General features: G+C 46.1%; 1 protein-coding gene across 1 annotated transcript in view; it reads left to right on the plus strand.

Moving 5' to 3' along the window:
* Nucleotides 1-6146: 6146 nt before the first annotated feature.
* The window catches only part of LOC136841713 (uncharacterized), a 175222-nt gene continuing 162456 nt past the window's right edge, over nucleotides 6147-18912 (plus strand). The window contains 1 exon segment of the mRNA XM_067108935.1: nucleotides 6147-6275. The gene's annotated coding sequence lies outside the window, so the exon portion shown is untranslated.

Below are 18912 nucleotides of genomic sequence, written 5' to 3' on the forward strand. Positions count from 1 at the left end.
GCTGGAGCCAAGAACACTTACTTTCTTGTGGACGATGTGTTGACTCACCTGTGTCAAAAAAGAATACATCGAGGACTCAAGGACATATTCCAGAAAGTGAGGGAAGCAGGACTGACTATCCAACCTTCCAAATGTTACATCGGCCTAAGTGAAGTGAAATTCCTTGACACAAGATCAGATGCAATAGGATCACCTTGGATGAACTGAAGTTGAATACCCAGGACACAAGACCGCCAAGAACCAAGTTACAGCATTCCTACATTTGACAGGCTACTTCTGGAAGTTTATGAAAAACTATACAAGCCTAGCAGTGCTATTGACCGACCTAGTGAAGAAGGAACGACCGAACACAGTGGGGTGGAAGGAACCCCAACCAAGGGCAATTTATGGAGTGGAACCAAGCTTTAGGAAATGCACTGATACTATGAGTATCAGATTTCAACAGGACTTTTAGAGTGAGGATGGAGGCACCTAGGAAGCAAACAACCGCAAGAACTTGCTAACGGAATATTTTAGTTTGCTGTATGCAAGCAGGAAACTCAAGAAGAATGAGTGCAGATTACCTCAACAGGCTAAATTGAAATTGTATATATATATATATATATATATATATATATATATATATATGTGTGTGTGTGTGTGTGTATATACACATACATATATATATATATATATATATATATATATATATATATATATATATATATGTACACACACACATGTGTGTGTATGTGTATATATACACACACACATATATATATATATATATATATATATATATATATATATATATATATATATATATATATATATATTTATATATATATATATATATATATATATATATATATATATATATATATATATATATATATATATATATATATATATATATATATATATATATATATATATATATATATATACTAGATTAATTACTGAAAGATGGGGTGTGTTGTCAAAACGTAATCTATAAACTCATCATTTATCTTTGTATAGTTCCCCTTAGCACTGTTTTCTGCTGCAGTGTCAAAAAAAAAATAAAAATGAGATTTTCTCTTATGTTCCAGAAGTACTGATGCGGTATAAGTTGATATCATAAATAAGTTCAGTTTGCAGAAATGTTATTGAAAAATAATTAGTGAGATTTCATTAACTTATTACTGCGCTTCAAAGCACGCTGGTACATTTGCTTGGATGTTCTACGTAATCTGTATAATCAAGATGTTTTCTGTCGCAGTGTCGAAAATGAATAAAAACTGAAATTTTCTCTTACGTTCCAAAAGTACTGGCATAGTATAAGTTAATTTCCTTTATGAGTTCAGTTTGCAAAAAATATTATAGATAAAGAACTGGTAAAGTTTTACTAAATTGTAATTACGCTTAAATGTGAGTTGGTATAATTTTCTAACAGGTTCTACATAATGTTTACATTCATGATTTTCCAAACTGCTCGAAGTTACTAGGATTATTTACTACCTACATCTAGTAACGCAAGGGTATACAAGAGACAACTGACACACAACAGCAGCAGACAAACAGAAGGCATCTTATCTCACAATCCCAGTCATCTCTAGTACAAGAGGGAACACAGAGCTTTAGAGTGAGAAGCCGGCACAGAAGAAAATGACTGGTGTAAACCGAATCTCTGCCAGACCGCTTCCAAGAGCTGCGACGATCTAAAGTGAAATCATTCCAGACTGTGAATCAAATTGTATATTTTTATCTTTGAATGCATGTTCTAATCGCATTAAATTACAAAACTAAATGACCACTTCCACCACGAGCTTTCTTAACACCTGTTGTGATTCTCTCCTCCTCTCTCTCTCTCTCTCACACACACACACACATTTTCTCCCTAAGGTATTCGTGGATTTCTTTGCGTTTGCACCCATATTGATGATTAGGTAAGCTGCGTCATGTGTACTCAGAAGTGTGACCAAATCATATAAACATCCGAGCCGTTTTGTCAGCTTGGGGCCAAATTTTTGGTTTTAAACACTTTTCAGATAAGTTTTGTATGATGTTACCAGCATTTTAGGAAAATGTTGTTGTTGGTTTGTAGTCCCTGTGGATTTTTACATATCTTTTGAGGATATGAGAGTAAAATGAGATTGATTTTAATCTTTCATTTCATAATGCAAGTAGACCACTTTTGATTTTGTTTTTATATAGACTTTGGGGTAAAAATCCCCAGCCAATGGGGCCAGAAGCCTAGTAGCAGGCTTTTTCCCCCGCAGATGGCATTTTACCTCATTTTTAAATGGAAACAGCTGACACTACAGTCTCTGTTGGAATGATCTGATTTTTTTAGAATAGCTATGTGCATCCTATGGAGAAAATGCTCTCAGGTCTGTCGTTCAATAAATTAGTGGAGGGCACCCCTCAAAATCTGTATCAGGAGAGATAACATTCCTTGTAAACTCTAAGGCGAATCCGAGATGGAAAAGTGAAATGTCCTGGAAATAATGCACTTGGGATTTTAGGCAAAATGCACAAATTGAGATGTTAATAATAAGCCAAATACAAGAAATGGAGAGGGCCCTGTTTGACTTAACGGCAACAGATGTAAGGCGACTTGCATTTGAAATTCCAGAAAAAATGAAAGTCCCTTAACATTTCTGCAAAAAGTCTAAAATGGCTGTGAAAGACTGGCTAAATGCTTTCTTGAAGAGAACCTCTCAGCTATCCACACAAAAACCGAGGGCAACAAGCACAGAGAGACCAGGTGGTTTTAATCGTTCTCAGGTGTCTTCTTATTTTAAGGTAGCCTATACCATCAGATTTTATTGGGAAACAATAATGGCCCAAGGAATGTGAGGAATATGGATTAAACAGGTATCACAGACATCCAGAGGTCCAATTGATATTGTGGCAACAAAGGGAGTCAAAGCGGTAGGACGTGTTACAAGTGGAGAACGAGGTCAGACAACATCAGTGTTAAGTGCAGTGAATGCAAGTGGGGCATTTCTTCCTCCAATGTTCAAATTTGAGTGAAAAAGCATGTCACAGTAATGGATGGCAGCCCACCTAGATCCATTGCCCAGTGCACAGGAAATGGATGGACTGACGCTGATTGTTTCCTAGAATGGTTTCAGCACTTCGTGTCACATGTTGAGCCTTCTTGTAAAGACTGGGGATTGAGTGACATACTGGCTGGGTGTTTACTGGTTTATTGGTTGTTCCTTACTGAGATAAATGTACAGAATCTTCGAAGATATTATTGAAGCGTGCGAGCGGTAAGGTAGCGTCTACACACAGGCAGGTAAAAACAGAGGTACAGGCTCGGGCATCTGTGTTTGTCGGTAGACAAACAGATGGCGATATCAAGAGACATAATTAACATTCAGTGATGAAATATACATCAATGGAAAAGCCAGGAAATTCTACACAGGCCAATTGCTGTAGATTCAAGACAGATTAATGGATACAATGCAGTAGCATAATATATGTGAAATGGAGAGACATTTGGCGTCTTCACAAACAGAAACACATACAGTTTGATACAGAAGATTCGTTGGAACATTATGAGTACATGATTAGAATGCTTGCATGGCAATGCAAGTAGTGTGATTGTACACACATCAAGACAACAATGCTTAGGGAGAAACAGACGGAAATATTGTATGGCTGAAATCGCGTTCCTGTAGAAAAGAAAACGAGACGCTCCTGTTTTGTCCTGTCTTCTCCGATGATGACGATTGACGAACACACGAACACACACGTGTTTGGAAGAGACAGTGTCGGGCTCTTACATTCTCAACAAAACAAACACATTGTAATATCAGATGGACATGATGCTCACAAAACATTGGCTGCTAGAGAGCTGCACGAGAAAATGCACATTGTTACAATAGCTTTACCACCTCATTGCACACGGAAACTACAACCTGTAGATGTTTTTTATTTGAAATCTTCGAAGGCTGCCTACAATAGAGCAGCAGATGGATAGTCGCAAATGCAGGAAGGCGAATCAACCAATAGGAAGTTGTAGGAATATATGCAACTGTATTCAGCAAAAAAACTTCCCTTGAAAAGACTATTGATGGTGTGAGGTTCTAGAAGACAGGTCTGGGTATGACTGATTTATTTCTCGGAAACCAGTATACATTGAGGAATGCAGACGGAAAGGAAGTGACCGACCTGCGGATTCCCATGTCACGCATTTGGACAAGAATTTGCGTTTGTTAGATGACATATAAATGAGAATAATTTGCGTTACAATGAACGTACAAAGTAGTTACGTACATCGGCGGAAAGGCCGGACAATAATGCGTATGGAGAGATACATAAAAAATATGAAATAATAACAGGTAATATACATGGCGTGATTAATGCAGCAATGAAGAGGCGTTTGACGCCTTTACAATGGTTTCAGAGCGACAGATTTTTGGCTTTTCTAATCCTGACATCTTTTCTGACAAAGATTTTGTTGCAGGAGAATTATCAGAACTACTGCCTGAGTTTGGAAGTCCTATCTCTGTAGAAAAAAACCTAGTCACACATGAATGTCCTAGTTCAAACGAAAAGCTATTCAGTGCTAGTCCATCAAATGAACTAGAGAACCCAAGACCCGCCTTAGGGAAAGCATCTCAAAGTGTTCCTTGCCGTTCAAAACCTGGAGCTTCCACTGAAGTTAATGCAAAAGAGATATTGAACGACCTATGCAGCCCACCAAAGTCCAGACAAAACCGCATTAGGGAAAGGAAAACAGAAAAGACTGAAGTAATCACTTCACCCCCTTACAACTCACTTTTTATTCGACTGAGTTCACAGAAGCCTCTCCCACATGCAAAGAAAGCAACAAAGTAAAAGAAAATCTCCATCCTCTGCTTCTTTGAGGTTTGATGAATGATCTTGTATAGTTTGCGGAGACCCCTTTGCAAAACGCAGCCTTCTGAAAAATAGGCGATGTTTGTGTCACGTGGAAACTGGCCACCTGAAGATTCCACCCAGGGGACTTTTTCTTATATTTGCCAAAACTGTGATTCAGAAGAATTACTTTTCATGTAAAATTTTACCAGCAATTTTAATGGAATTAGTTTCCATAAAGTAAGTTATCATCAGTTCAGTGACGTGAAAATCAGTTCAGACAACAAACTAAATATAATCAAGTGATTTTTTTTTTATTTTAGAGGAAATTTTCATGTTCTTTATTTGATAACTATTTGTTTTAGTCATTTCACTAATTAACCAAATGAACAGTTTTATTTTGATTCATAAGCTAAACATAGAAGATTAATGAATAACAGAAAATTATATTGAAAAGCATAAACATGTTTTTTGGGCAGTTAAGATTACAAATTATAATCTAGTTTAGCCAACCAGAAGGGATGTTTTTGTATTGCAACATTTTAATATTACGAATTATTACAAATACTGAAAGTTTAATTTGTTTCAAATAAGAGTGAATGATGATTTTTGCATTTAATGATGATTTCTATAAAACCTCTTCCACTGTAGTCTGTCGGGTAAAAGGCCTCCCCCATGGGCTTTTTGCCCCGGGTACGGGGTAAAAGGCTCACTCAATAAAAAATGTTTATCCAATGTTTACACCAACATAAAAGTAAGATATGTTTATGAGCAACAAAATATAGATTGAGCACCAGATTACCGCCCGCATGGCATATTAAAATCGTGTCAGATCCCGGGAATAAATTACGGGCTGCTCTGTGAGCAAGGGGACGTGGTGGCATAAAGCCAGTTTAATATCAACTAACCAACCGGAAATAAATCAGCTACTCCAAGATTCCTGTGTGTATTATTCCCTAACAAGCACACCAACCCAGGACTGCATCCACTTCTAATAGCATATATCTCTATATACTTTGTTTATTTCAAGATCTCTCTACGTTTGCTACCCTGAAGTATAACTTTTAGCCTCCAAAAAGTAGGCGACTGTTACTTTCTCCCCCCACTGTCATCCTTTTTTATTACGTGCCTTTTTTCTCTCTCGTTCCTTTGCAAGATCTTTTCTGTCTCGCAATTGTACCGCAAACAATTCCTTTTCTCTCCACCAGCTTTCTTATTTCCTCATTTCACCACCACTTACAGGCACATTTTCACCATTCCTTTTCCTGTTTAAATAGTTATCTATCTTAATTTCCCCTTCCACCAAACAATGAAATATCAAGTATCTTGATGGGTCTGCCGACATGACAAAAACAGGACGAAGAAGTTGAAGAGCCACTAAAACAAAATAAACAAACCCTGGAACTGTCAAATGTTTCGGCTTGCTCTCAACAGGATCTAGCCTACCACCTTCCGGAATAGTGGTATGGAGCATAAGTATATAATTTATTATGTGTCATTAACTTTGGCAGAAGATAATCACAGACAGGTTTAGGCAATGGAATATAGGCTAGATGAGTAGCCTAGTGAAATTAGATTCTGTAACTTGGGCCAGCCCGCATAGCTTAGCGATAGCGTTGGCTGCATTACCTTATTTACTCAGGGACTAGCCTATCCTTGTCTAGTAGATTAAAATGTTATTCTAGGAATAATTATGTTGTCCAGAACTTAACTTATCCAGGTTGCTTAACTTAGGTAACCTAGGTAAGGTATGCTTAGGCTAGGCCTGTATAGGGTAAGGCCTAAGTTAGTCCCAAATCAAGTTCAACTACCCTGTTCTACCCTAGGCTCTATCTCAGAGACCATTGGTGTTTGGTCATTAAACTTTTGGTATAATACAGTAATTATTAAATACAAATTAAATTAGGTTGTAAATTAATTAATGTAAATTAGTCTAGTATGAATGTAAATCTTTATAGTTTCTTATGTGCTTTTGACATCTGTAACACTAGTTATAATCTGTTAATAATGGGGATACACACTGAAAAAGTGATGATTTAGGGCCATGGAAAAACAAACTAGATAAATACAAGGAAGCATGGGAACATAATGGAGTGTAGTGTTCCATAAATGTTAAGTGAAATACCCAGATGAATCCTAACCCACCTTAGCCTCACTTTGGGTGACAGATCATACCCAGGTTACTGTGTGCATTGTTAAAGAGTCTGAGTTTTGCTAACACAGTTCACCTTTAATGGACATCACAACTCAGCTTTACTTGAATTGTTCTTACACAAAAACACACCTTCATTCTTCATGTAGGATTTAGTTCGCGAACGTGAGCTGGAATCGCCATTCAAACTTACTGACAAGGTAGTCAACTATCAACAGGCAGTGGAAGCCCTGCCAACTGTCGGTCTGCGCTCCACTTTGCCTCTGGCTGCCGTCAAGCCCAGACATCTTTCATTATGCTCAACTTTTACTATTGATTAAACTTGAGTTGTTCCGACACGATATACAAACTGCCGGTTCTCTACATTAGAAATTACTTTCAGCGGAGCAGGAAATGGCCGTTGAACTTTCAAACAAGGTGGTTAGGCAGTTAACTACCGTCCGGGAGGCACGAGTACCACCTGCCCTAATGTAAACATTCCAGTTTGCTTTCAGCTGTCGTGCACTACAAACATGTTTTCTCATTCTCTGCCCTGACCGCCTATGAGCTGTTTTTCATGGTGGGATCTTTCTTCTTTTAGATTGTTGTTATCAACATGAATGTGGACAAATCCCATAGGCCCTCCTTCCCCCAGCTTGTGTGTCCTGGGGTGGGAGGGAAGAAATGTAATACTTTTCATTCTAGCGTGGATATGGACCCACACACCCCCTGCCCCACCTGCAGAGGATGTGTGTGTTCACGCGCTTCTCCTTGTACCGAGTGTTGCTCCTGGTCTGCCAAGCAGTGGGCGAAGTTTAAGGGAAGGAGACAGTACCGAAGGAAGCCCGCCAAGGCGGTGTCTGAGGGTTATACACCCCCGACGACTCCCTTGGTGGCTGACCCGTTGGGATCGTTTCTCCCTCCCGGCAAGCTTCCCCTTCTTGTTGCCTCTCCCTTGGGTGAGGACTCCCCCTCCCCTTCCTCATTTGTTTCGTCGGGTGTGGAAGGCTGTGGGGGAGCAGACGATCAGGACATCCTCTCTGGGGCCTCCCCTCGTTCCCGGGGGTGAATTTTTTCCCCGGAACAAGTAGAGGCTTCCGTATTTGACCCGACTTTTTCCTCAGGCTTGGCGGTGGAAGCTTCCCTCATTAGCCAGCTATCTGACCTCACTTCTACCTGGCTGCACCTGGGTCTTCCTAGCGTTCTACCACTGGAGGGTCTGGTGTCCCATCTGTCAGGGGCTCCGGTAACAACCCACACAGCCACCACATCCACCACTACCACTACCGTCACCATGACATCATTCGGCAAGCTGCCTGTGAAGGGGTGGCCTTGCACCTGGGCACCCAGGTGTCTGCCACTCCTGTCATGCTCCATACCGTGCCGTTGCCTCCTGGCTTCCCGGCCCCATTATCTCTGCCTGGCCCCTCAAGAATAGTGACGTCATTCCTCCCTCCAACCAGTGAGTCTTCCTAATGTAAAGGACCGATGGTTTGTATATCATGTCGGAACAAATCACAATTTTTTAAAGTAAATTGTATTTTTCCTAACTAAACAAACCTAAGATCCTTTACATTACATTTTATGTCTGTCTTATGCCACCCCTCAATCTGAACCTGGACTGAAAGGCAAACTGGAATTTTTACATCCAGGCAGCCTGGTATTCCCGCATACATGACGGTAGTTACTGCCTAACCACCTTGTTCAAGAGTTTAATGGACGTGTCCAGCTTCGCCGTAAGTAATTTCTCCCTAATGTAAAGGACCTCAGGTTTGTATAGTTAGGAAAAATACAATTCACTTTCAAAATTGTGATTTTTATAACAAAACATTCTTTATATTTTGAAGTGAAGCTGTTTGTGTTGTGACATCATAGGAAGTGATGTCATAGGACTCAATATAACAGCCGCAGGAAAGTGAAAAATGTAAACAATGAAGTTTGAACCAGCGATGCTTTTTGGTGTGGACTGGTATAGAGAGCTCTCTTTGTTAGGTCACTGGTTGTAAGTCATTTTTTTTTTGTGGTCTTAAGCTGGATTATACAGGAAGAGGAACGTGAACAGGTGGGTGGATTGCAAGACTGTTGCAGTTTGGACGAGTTAGGCAAGGAAAAGATTTACAGGGGACCAGGACAATCTCTGTTCGGTGGTCTCTGTTCATTCGGAGGGTGAGGAATCCCCTTTGGAGCGAAGAGAGGTTTTCCCTACTGACCCAACTTTTGCAGGTGTTGGAGAGACTGAGGAGCTTCAAGAGACTTGGCACTGTCTGGGTCTCTTGGGTGTGCCTTCGGTGCGGGGCTTGCTCAGCCATCTGAGGGCCTCTCAAGCCCCTCCAGTAACTGCTGCTTTGGTCGCTGTGACTACTTCCACAGTAACCATGTCAACTGGTTTGAGAACCACTGCTATGGCAGTGGTTCCTTCTATCTTGATGCCCATCATCCGTGCCCCTCCATTGTGGGATGCTCTCTTGCACTCCCTAATGAAGAAGGCATATGGCAAGAAGTTGAAGAAGAGGGAGCCATAAGGTGTCTTCATCATCTTTATTTATTGTCATTGTTTTCTGCCGCCTCCCCCTCTCCTTCTTCCAAAGCTGACAAGCTGAGGAAGAAGGTGGCTTCTCCCCACTGGAAGAAGTCCTGTCCAGGGGCTTCTGAAGGCCTGCTTCTTTCCACAGAAGAGGCAGAGGTATCTCTTAGGTGCTCTCGCCGGTCTTCAGACTCGCGGGCTGTGCCGTGGGTCTTGCCAAGACTCGGGAGCACCAGGTGCGTGGGCCTCCAAGAAAACCCATGTCACCAATACTAGTTCCAGGAGGACACCTTCCTGGACTAGTCTAGAGCCTACCTCTGCTCAAGTCTCTCCAGACACTTGGGTAGAGAGATCAACCAAGGATCGTGCCTCACATGACTTGGAAGCTCCAGCAACATGGACCTCCAAGGAAGACCCATGTCACCCCAGGTACTTGGGTCTCTTCGAAACCCCGAGTCACCTCTACCAGTCCATGGCTGGTGTAGGTTCTTCTAAGAGAGAGAAAATGAATGCTAAGCATTCAGGTGCTGCCTCACCCCCTGCCAGTGCTTGCCTGAGTACGTGGCCATTGTTCTGCTCAGATGTAACTGTCCAATCACCTGGAGAAGCTTTGGGGAGGTCCCCCACACAGTCTTCTTCATGTGTAGAGGCCATGGCCTCGAAGAAGACTGGAGTGCGTTGGAAGGACAGCCGAAGTACACGCCTGAGAGGGCGTGATCACTCTCCCCTTGTCAGCCCTCGCTGGGAGGGGGTTGTCTGTCAAGCCCTTGGGTAGCTTTGCAGCAGCATGGAGTGGAGACCTAGGTAGTTAATGTCCTTCAGGTAGGGTATCTACTACCCCTCAGGTCTTCGCCATCCCTCACCCTTGATATGGTCCAGTTTTAAATACAGTTTACATTCCCAGCTCACAGAAGGATTTCTCCCTTTGGGAAGAGGTGAATGCAATACTGTGGAAAGGAGCTGTGGAAGTTGTGAAAGACCAGTCTCTTGGGTTTTACAGCCACCTGTTCCTGGTGGAGAAGGTTACATGCTGCTGGAGGCTGGTCATCGACCTCTCTTCACTGAACTGGTTCATTTGCGTGACCCATTTCAAGATGGAAACATTTAGTTCAGTTCTCGATTGTATCAGAGGGAAACTTCATGCTTTTGGTAGATTTGAAGGAAGTGTATTTCCAAATACTGTACCTATCTATCAGTCCCAATAGAAATACCTCTGCTTTACCCTTGAGGGGATGGTGTTCCAGTTCAAAGCACTTTGTTTCTGGCTCTGAACTACTCCTCAAGCATTCACTTGGGTGTTCACATTGATCTCAGCCTGGGCTCATTTGCACAGGATACATCTGTTGAGGTACCTGGATGATTGGCTGGTCATGGTGAGCTCATTGCCACACTTGCTTCAAGACAGAGATCATCTTCTCATGTTTTGTCGTGACCTGGCCATAGTGATCAACTTCGAGAAGTCAGATCTCACGCCCAAGCAGAGGGCAAAGTATCTGAGCATGCTGATAGACATGGCAGCAGCAAGTCTTCCCTTCGTATTCTCATATGAGCAGGCTCAGAGAGGTAGCACAGAAGTCCCTGTCTCAACTGGAACAACCTGCTCAGCCTGGATTAATGCAGAATATTCAGCAGCTGTGTACCAGGGGAAATGAACCGTGTTCTGTAGTTGGTGTAGTCAACAGGGTATCTCCCCAGTCAGAGCTTCTGTGCAGCAGATAGTGGGATTTCTCACCCTTTTCTGTCATGAGAAACTTCTCTTTGTCTTGGCCATTAAGGGCGATAGAGCTGCCCTTGGCCGATTCCTTTGGTTGAAGGAAATAGATCTCTTGTCCTCGGGCTGGATCTATACAGTACTTTTGAGAAGTTTCGAAGTCTTGCTCACCTGGGGAATTCAGGCCCCTGAGTGGGTTACAGTTCTCATCTTTAAGAGCCTAGCTCATACACCGTACAAGCTATTGAGTGGGTTGTCAGACAGAGTCCTGACTCTGAGACTGTTTTTGTTTCTTTGCTTATCCTAGCCTCGGCAAAGTGAGTAAGCAAGCTTCGTGGCCTTCGATGCTAGCACTTGGGAAGGGGATCTGAAACTCAGAATCTGTAGGTCCTTAATGCCAGATTTAAGTCTGTTTCAGTCCCCTCTAGAAAGACTTTGTGGATATAATCGGAACTAGACACTACTTTGTCCAATTAGAGCGCTGTGGTACTACCTTCAGAAAACTCGGCATCTCAGGCCTGAGTGTTGATGCCTCTTCGTTGGTACTGGCTTGGCCACGGAAGAGGTGTCCAAGAGCACACCCTCTTTTGAGCTTCGTGAGACAAGTTAAATGGGAGTTTGGGCCTGGAGAGAGATCATGAAGTTAGGGGCATTGCCCTGGCCCTTGCATTCCGGAAGAACCTGTTGGTTCAGCAGACAATGCAGACAGGTATGTGGTCATACCAGACCACATTTATCTTTTATTATCTTCAGGACTTGCCCATAAGTCTATGGACACACTTTTCCTTGGACTTAGTGGTGGCTGCCCAACAAGTTGTGTGGTTCATCTGGCTCCCTTAGGGGACACGTGCATCTCATCTAAGGTGTTCGGTAAGTGGGACAGAAGGGATGTGAGTGACTGGTATCCTCCCATCTCTCTTTTACCTGTCTCCCTCTTTAGACAAAGAAACAGGTAGAGAGCCATCACGTGCTGGACAGACGAGTTTGTGGGTGACCACATGACAAGGGCATCCTGTCCTTCATCATACTTAGATGGTTTGAATGCATGTCCCCCCCTTCTCTCTAGGCAAGGAGAGAGAGGGATAGACAATAAAACAAACCTGTTTGTCTCATTAGCAAGTTTTATTGTCTCTGACGCTCTTGGGTTCTTCCAAGCCTTTTTTCAAAGTACAGGCAGTCCTCAGTTTATGACGGGGGTTCCGTTCCTACACCGCTTCGTAAGCCAAAAATCGTTGTAAGCCGAAAAATCGTCGAAAATCGTAAAAAATCCTAAGAAAACCTTACTTTTAATGCTTTGGGTGTATTGAAAATGATATATACTGCATTTTCCAAGTTTTTATTATTCTGCCGTTTTGTAGCCATATTTCTTCCGTCGGATCGGCGTTTAAGTATCATAACCCCGGAACATGCATCGTATACTGGGAAATAATTTTTGACGAATATACTGTATTTGAAAAGCGTCGTAACCTTGGAACGTCGTAAGCCGTACCCGTCGCAACCTGGGGACTGCCTGTAATGATGCAACCCATTACTTTAAGCCCAGAAGTCTAGCAGTTGCAACATCCCACAAGTTCAACAAGCTAGAGGTGCAGGATTCCTTCCTAAGCTCTTCCAGACCAGGAAGGTGTTCCCGTGTGGGTAGAACCTAACCAGTCAGCTCAGAGATTTACCCAGACTTGACCCTCCAATGGGTAAGTCTTCTATGTGAAGACCGAAGGTTTGTATATGTGTTGGAACAAATTGCAAATTTTAAAGTAATTTGTATTTTTCCTAACATACAAACCTGCAGGTCGTTACATTGACGGCCCACCTCAGCCACCCCTCATTCTGGAACCTGGGTCAAAAGGCAAAGTGGAGTGCTGACCAATGAGTGGGCGGGGCTGCCCTCCTACCGTCAGTAGCTAATGACCTTGTTTGAAAGTTAACAGCCGTTCCAGCTCATGTTCACAAGCAAAATCCTATGTAAAGACCTTCAGGTTTGTATGTTAGGAAAGATACAAATTACTTTAAAATTTGCAATTTTATTTTCACAGACATCAGCCATGTTTGTTCCGACACGATATACAAACCTTAGGTCCATTACATTGGGAATTACTTTCAGCCGTTGAACTCTCGAACAAGGTGGTTAGGCAGTTAACTACCGTCCGGGAGGCGGGAGTCCCGCCTGCCAGGATGTAAACATCCCAATTTGCTTTCGGCTGTCATGCGCTGCAGACGTGTTTCTTGCTCTCTGCCCTGACTGCTGTTGAGCTGTTTTCCCTGCGGGATCTTTTCTTGTTTTTTCCATGATGATTGTTGGTAAACCTCGGAAGCCCTCCTTCCCCCAGCACGTGTGCCCTCGGGTAGGGGGTAAGAAGTGCAATAGCTTCTGTTCTAATGCTGACATGGACCCACACACCCTTTGTTCCTCTTGCAGGGGGCGTGTGTGTTCTCGTAATTCACCTTGTTCGGAGTGTTGTTCCTGGTCTGATGAGCAGTGGGTGAAGTTTGAGGGGAGGAGACAGTATTGAAGGAAGCTGCCAAGGCATCATCTGAGGGTTATATGCCCCCGATGACTCCCTTGATGGCTGACCCATCAGGATCGTTTCTCCCTCCCAGCAAGCTTCCCCTTCCTGCTGCCTCTCCTTCAGGTGAGGATGCCCCCTCATCTTCTTCACTCACTTCATGGGGTATGGAAGGCCTTGGGGGAGTGGACGATCAGGACATCCTCTTGGAGGTCTCTCCTCGCTCCAGGGGGGAATTTTTTCCCCTGGAGCAAGCAGAAGCTCCCTCCTTTGACCCAACTTTGTCTTCAGGTTTGGCAGTGGAGACTTCTCTCGGTGTGCAGGTTGCAGACCTCACCTCTACCTGGCTTCACCTGGGTCTACCTGGCGTTCCATCGTTGGAGGGTCTGATTTCCCATCTGTCTGGCGCTCCTTTAACTGCCCACGCTGCGGCCACTTCCACCACGTCAGCAGTCACCATGACGTCATTTGCCAAGTTACCAGTGACTGTCGCCTCACACCTGGATACCTAGGTATCAGTTGCGCCTGCCTCTCTCCATGCCGTGCCACTGCCACCTGGCTTCCTGGCCCCACTATCCCTGCCTGGCCCCTCCAGTATGGTTACCTCATCAGTGTCCTACATCACGGTCCCTGCTCCTGCTGTTGCCAACCTATGCTCGTTCCCCACTCCTGGCTTACCTGACTCTCGGCCCTGCCTGGCTCCTGTTCTTGCTCCACCTGTGCCGACCACCCGTGTCTAGGCTCCTGGCTTACCTGGCTCCCGCGCTGCTCTGCCTGCCCCAGTTGTTGCTGGTCCAATCGTTGACATCTCCACTGCCCGGGTTGCTCCTGCTTCCCTGGCCCCACCTGGCTGCCTCTGCATCTTCTGCTGCCCCCTCCTGAATGGGGGACCTGACCGCCATCCTGAAGAAGATGACGAAGACAAAGTCGAAGAAAAGGTCTCGGAAGGTGTCATCATCTTCATCGCCTTCATCTTCGTCGTCCTCGTCGTCTGCTACCTCCTCCTCCTCTTCTTCTTCTTCTGAGGCTCGTCGGCCGAAGAAGAAGAAGGCTGTCTCTCCCCGCCCCCAAGAAGTCTTGCCCTGAGACTTCGAAGGGACTGCCTCCTTCCACAGGGAAGGCAGTGGGATCTCTTGCCGGCTCATCCCAGCCTCCCAGCCAGGGAACCTATTCATTGACCCCTGGGTCAGCCATCTCGGGAGCCGAGGGCGTGCAGACCTCGGTTTGCACTCCTGTTGCCGTGCCGAACAAGTCTGCTTCTAAGGTTGGCACTGTGTTGGACACTTGTTTATGAGCTGCGCCGAGTACCCGGGCCTCTAAGGAGACTCATGTACCTTGGACTGGTACTGGAGGGACCTCTTCCCGTACCGACATGGGCACAGGTGTCTCGGCTCTTCCTGCTGGCACTTCCATGAGTGCCAAGCAAGGTTCCTGGGAAGGTGCTTTGGCCTCTCAAGTCCGAACACCTGGTGAGATGGAGAAGAGGTCCCCTGCTCGGTCTTCTCACAAGGTTTCGGCCTTGAAGAAGACTGAGGCCCATCTAGAGGACAGCGTAAGTTCTCGCCAGCCAGCTGTGAGTTCGACTCTGCCCAGTCCCCGGCCATATTTGCGTGGCCAGCGTGGCTCAGTGGAGTCAAGTGCCCGGCTTGACCTACATGAACCACTCTGCTCTCCTCAGGACAACGCTTCACCGAGGCGAAAGTGTTCTCCTTGACCCGAGTTGCTGTCATCACTGCAGGTAGGTGACTGATCTCAGCCTGCTGCTCCTGCTGGTTCCGCCAGCAAGACTGGTGGGGGTGCCCAATCCTCCTCACCTGTCCCCTCAACCTCCTGGGCTTCCCCTAGGAAGTGCAAGTCAGACAGGAGGAACTCTGGTGAGTTGTCTCCCTGGAGTTTGACAACAAAGGCTTACGTTTCTGGCTCGGTTCTCGGATCGACCAGATTGTATGCCCGCGTAGTGCAGGAAGGAACGCAGGGGTCTGCCGAGTTTCTCCCTCCTGCAGGGGGAGTAGATCGGGAGGACAGTGCCCTGGAAGGACTTGAGTGTCCTCTTCCCCAGGACGCGGACACTCCTGAGATACAGAGGACCTTTGCAGAGGTTATTGCGCTGATTCGCCAGCGCAACGACCTCGGGGAAGGGACCGTGATCTCCTCTGTGGATAGTTCTTCACGCCTCGAATCTTTCTTGGGTCCGAAGAAGGAACCCAAGGTTTTGGTGGGGCTGCCGTTGTCCATGCTTGCCGAGGGGGTTCTCGACCAAGTGAAGAGTCTTGTGTCTGGGCAAGACAATTCGCTTCTTTCGAACCGCTCAGACAAGTTGCTTCCCCTCCTCTGCCTCGACAGAAGCGATTCTACACCCCCTCGGAAGGGCCATTGCTGCCTAAGCAGGTTGACCCGGACCTGGTCTGTCTAGGCCTGGGTCTCTCGTTGCAGCAACTTACTGCGGAGGGTATCTCCCTTTTGCAGCAAGAGGCAGCAACCCTGTAAGCCACCGCCATGGCGGCTCTCCAGGCAGTCTCCTGGTTGGATCTGTGGTCATTCACAGTATCCAAAATGGTTGCCTCCTCGGGTGCTATCATACCCGGGGAGGACTCCGCTTTCAGGAGACTGTGCTAGTCTGGAGATAAAGCCATCTCCTACCTTGCCCACCAGACAGCAAACCTGTGGGCCAACCTGTTCTTAAGCAAAGAGACGCTGTTCTTTCTTGCTTCGCCAGGTCTGTGAGACCCAAGTCAGCAGTGGCCCTGCAGAACGGACCATTGCTGCGTTCTGCCTTCCTCTTCCCTTGAGAGTTGGTAGATGCTGCAGTGGACAAGTGTCAGGATAATGGCCTTATCCACCAGGCAGTGGCTAAGACCTCTGGGTCTTCGTGCTCCACTACAGCCCGGCCTTCGGGCCAGGGTAGCACTTCCTCGGCCCCTAAGAAGTCCCAGACTTCGAAGGGATCCCATGGGAATACCTAGCCGCCTTCTTCCTCCAGAAAGAGTGGGCATTCGCACCCCTTTCAGCCTGCTTTCCAGTCTGGTAAAGGGACCAAGGGGAAGAAGAAGAAGAGGAAGTGCTAGAGGCGGCGTTCCCCCCTCAACTGCTGCTGAAGGTGGGGGAGTCTATCGAGCCATTGGGCAATATGGCAGCGATACAGAGCCAAGACCTGGATAGTGGGTGTCCTTCAGGAGGGATATCTACTACCCTTCAAGTCTCAGCCACCCATCACCGTTACACCGGTCCGTCTCCGCACCTACATTCCTGGATCTCCCAAGGACATCGCACTAATGCAAGAAGTGCAAGCCATGCTGAGCAAGGATGCTGTAGAAGTCATGTCGGATTGGTCCCCAGGCTTTTACAGCCGGATCTTTCTCACAGAGAAAGCCACGGGGGGTTGGAGGCTGGTCAAAGACCTCTTTCCCCTGAACTGTTTTGTTCTCCAGACTCAGTTCACGATGGAGACGGCACAATCCATGCTCGCCTCCATCAGGGAGAACGACTTCATGCTTATGGTGGACTTCAAGGATGCGTATTTTCAAATACCCATTCGTCCATCCTCTCGCAAGTACCTCTGCTTTATCTTTGGGGAGGCGGTCTTCCAGTTCAGAGCACTCTGTTTCGGGCTCTCGACGGCTCCCCAGGTGTTCACGACAGTGTTCAGTCTGGTGTCAGCTTGGGCCCATTCGCATGGGATACGTCTGTTGAGGTATGTCGCAGCAGCTGCAGGACAGGGATCGACTCCTCGAGTTTTGCTGCGGTCTTGGGATCGTAGTAAGTCTCAAGAAGTCGGATCTCAACCCCAAGCAGAGGATAAAGTACCTGGGCATGCTGATAGATATGGTAGCAGCGAAAGCATTTCCCTCGGACTCTTGTATCAGCAAGTTCAGGAAGGCAACACAGCTGTTTCTGTCTCGGCAGGAACAGCCAGCTCAGCAATGGCAGTTCACCATCGGTCACCTGTCGTCGTTGGAGAAGCTGGTCCCTCATTGGCGTCTTCACCCTTGGTCTCTGCAGTGGAGACTGAAGGAGTTTTGGTCCCAGTCTCGAGATGCCCAGTCCTTTGTCATTCCTCTTTCTGAGGAGATGAGAGGGGACATAGACTGGTGGATGGACGACAGGAACTTCTTAATAGGAGTATGTCTGCATACTCCCCCTCCGGACATGTTTCTGTTCTCAGACGCATTGGCCAAGGGATGGGGCGCACACCTGGAGGAGTTGCTGACTTCGGGAGTGTGGCACCGAGACTACAAGCACCTTCACATCAACATCTTGGAGCTCAAGGCAGCCTTCCTGGCTCTGCAAGAGTTCCAGGATTGAGTGATGGGACACTCCATGGTACTGATGAGTGACAATACCACGGTAGTGGTATACGTCAACAAGAGGGGGGTGTCTAGTGTCCCTCCCGCTTCACCAGTTGACAATGCACTTGGTAGAGCTGTCAGCCAGGTACATTCCAGGCAAGAGGAATGTAGTGGCAGACAAGCTCAGCCGCCAGAGTCAGGTGATTGGAATAGAGTGGTCCCTTCACCCGGAAGTCTTGAAAAGGTTGTTCGACTTGTGGGAGTGTCCTGTCATCAATTTGTTTGCCACCCGGCACAACAAAAAACTTCAGGTCTTCTGCTCAGTCATGCCGGACCCATGGGTTGCTGCGGAGGATGCGTTCCAACATCCGTGGGAGAATCTCTATGTCTACGCCTTTCCTCCTTTCTGTCTGATTCACAGGGTGATCAGCCAAGTGATGATCACCCCGAATCTCAGAATGATTCGTGTGGCTCCCAAATGGCCTCAGGCCGTTTGGTATCCTAACATGCCAGCTCTCCTTTCCGAGGTGCCGAGAGAGATTCCCCCCTGGCCCAACCTGCTGTGTCAACTCCACTTCGAGCAGTATCACCTGGCAGTGCAGTACCTGTGTCTTCATGGTTGGAGGTTATCCACCATCTCCTGCGAGCGAGAGGCTTTTCACGTTAAGCAGCAACGGAGATGGCTGGATACCTCAGATGATCCTCCGCATTGGTATACCAGGGAAAGTGGTCCGTCTTCTGTGGTTGGTGTCTTGGACGGGGTATCTCTCCAGTCGGAGCTACTGTTCAGTAGGTTGTGGACTTCCTCGTCTTTCTTTGCAGAGAGAAGCTTCTCTCCATTTCAGCAGTAAAAGGTTGTCGGGCCGCACTCAGCCTACTCTTGCAGCTGAAAGGGGTAGGTAACTCCTCATCCTTCAAGATATCTCTACTGATGAGAAGCTTCA

The sequence above is a fragment of the Macrobrachium rosenbergii genome, chromosome 9 (genome assembly GCF_040412425.1).
Source record: "Macrobrachium rosenbergii isolate ZJJX-2024 chromosome 9, ASM4041242v1, whole genome shotgun sequence".
In the NCBI taxonomy this organism is placed as follows: Eukaryota; Metazoa; Arthropoda; class Malacostraca; order Decapoda; family Palaemonidae; genus Macrobrachium; species Macrobrachium rosenbergii.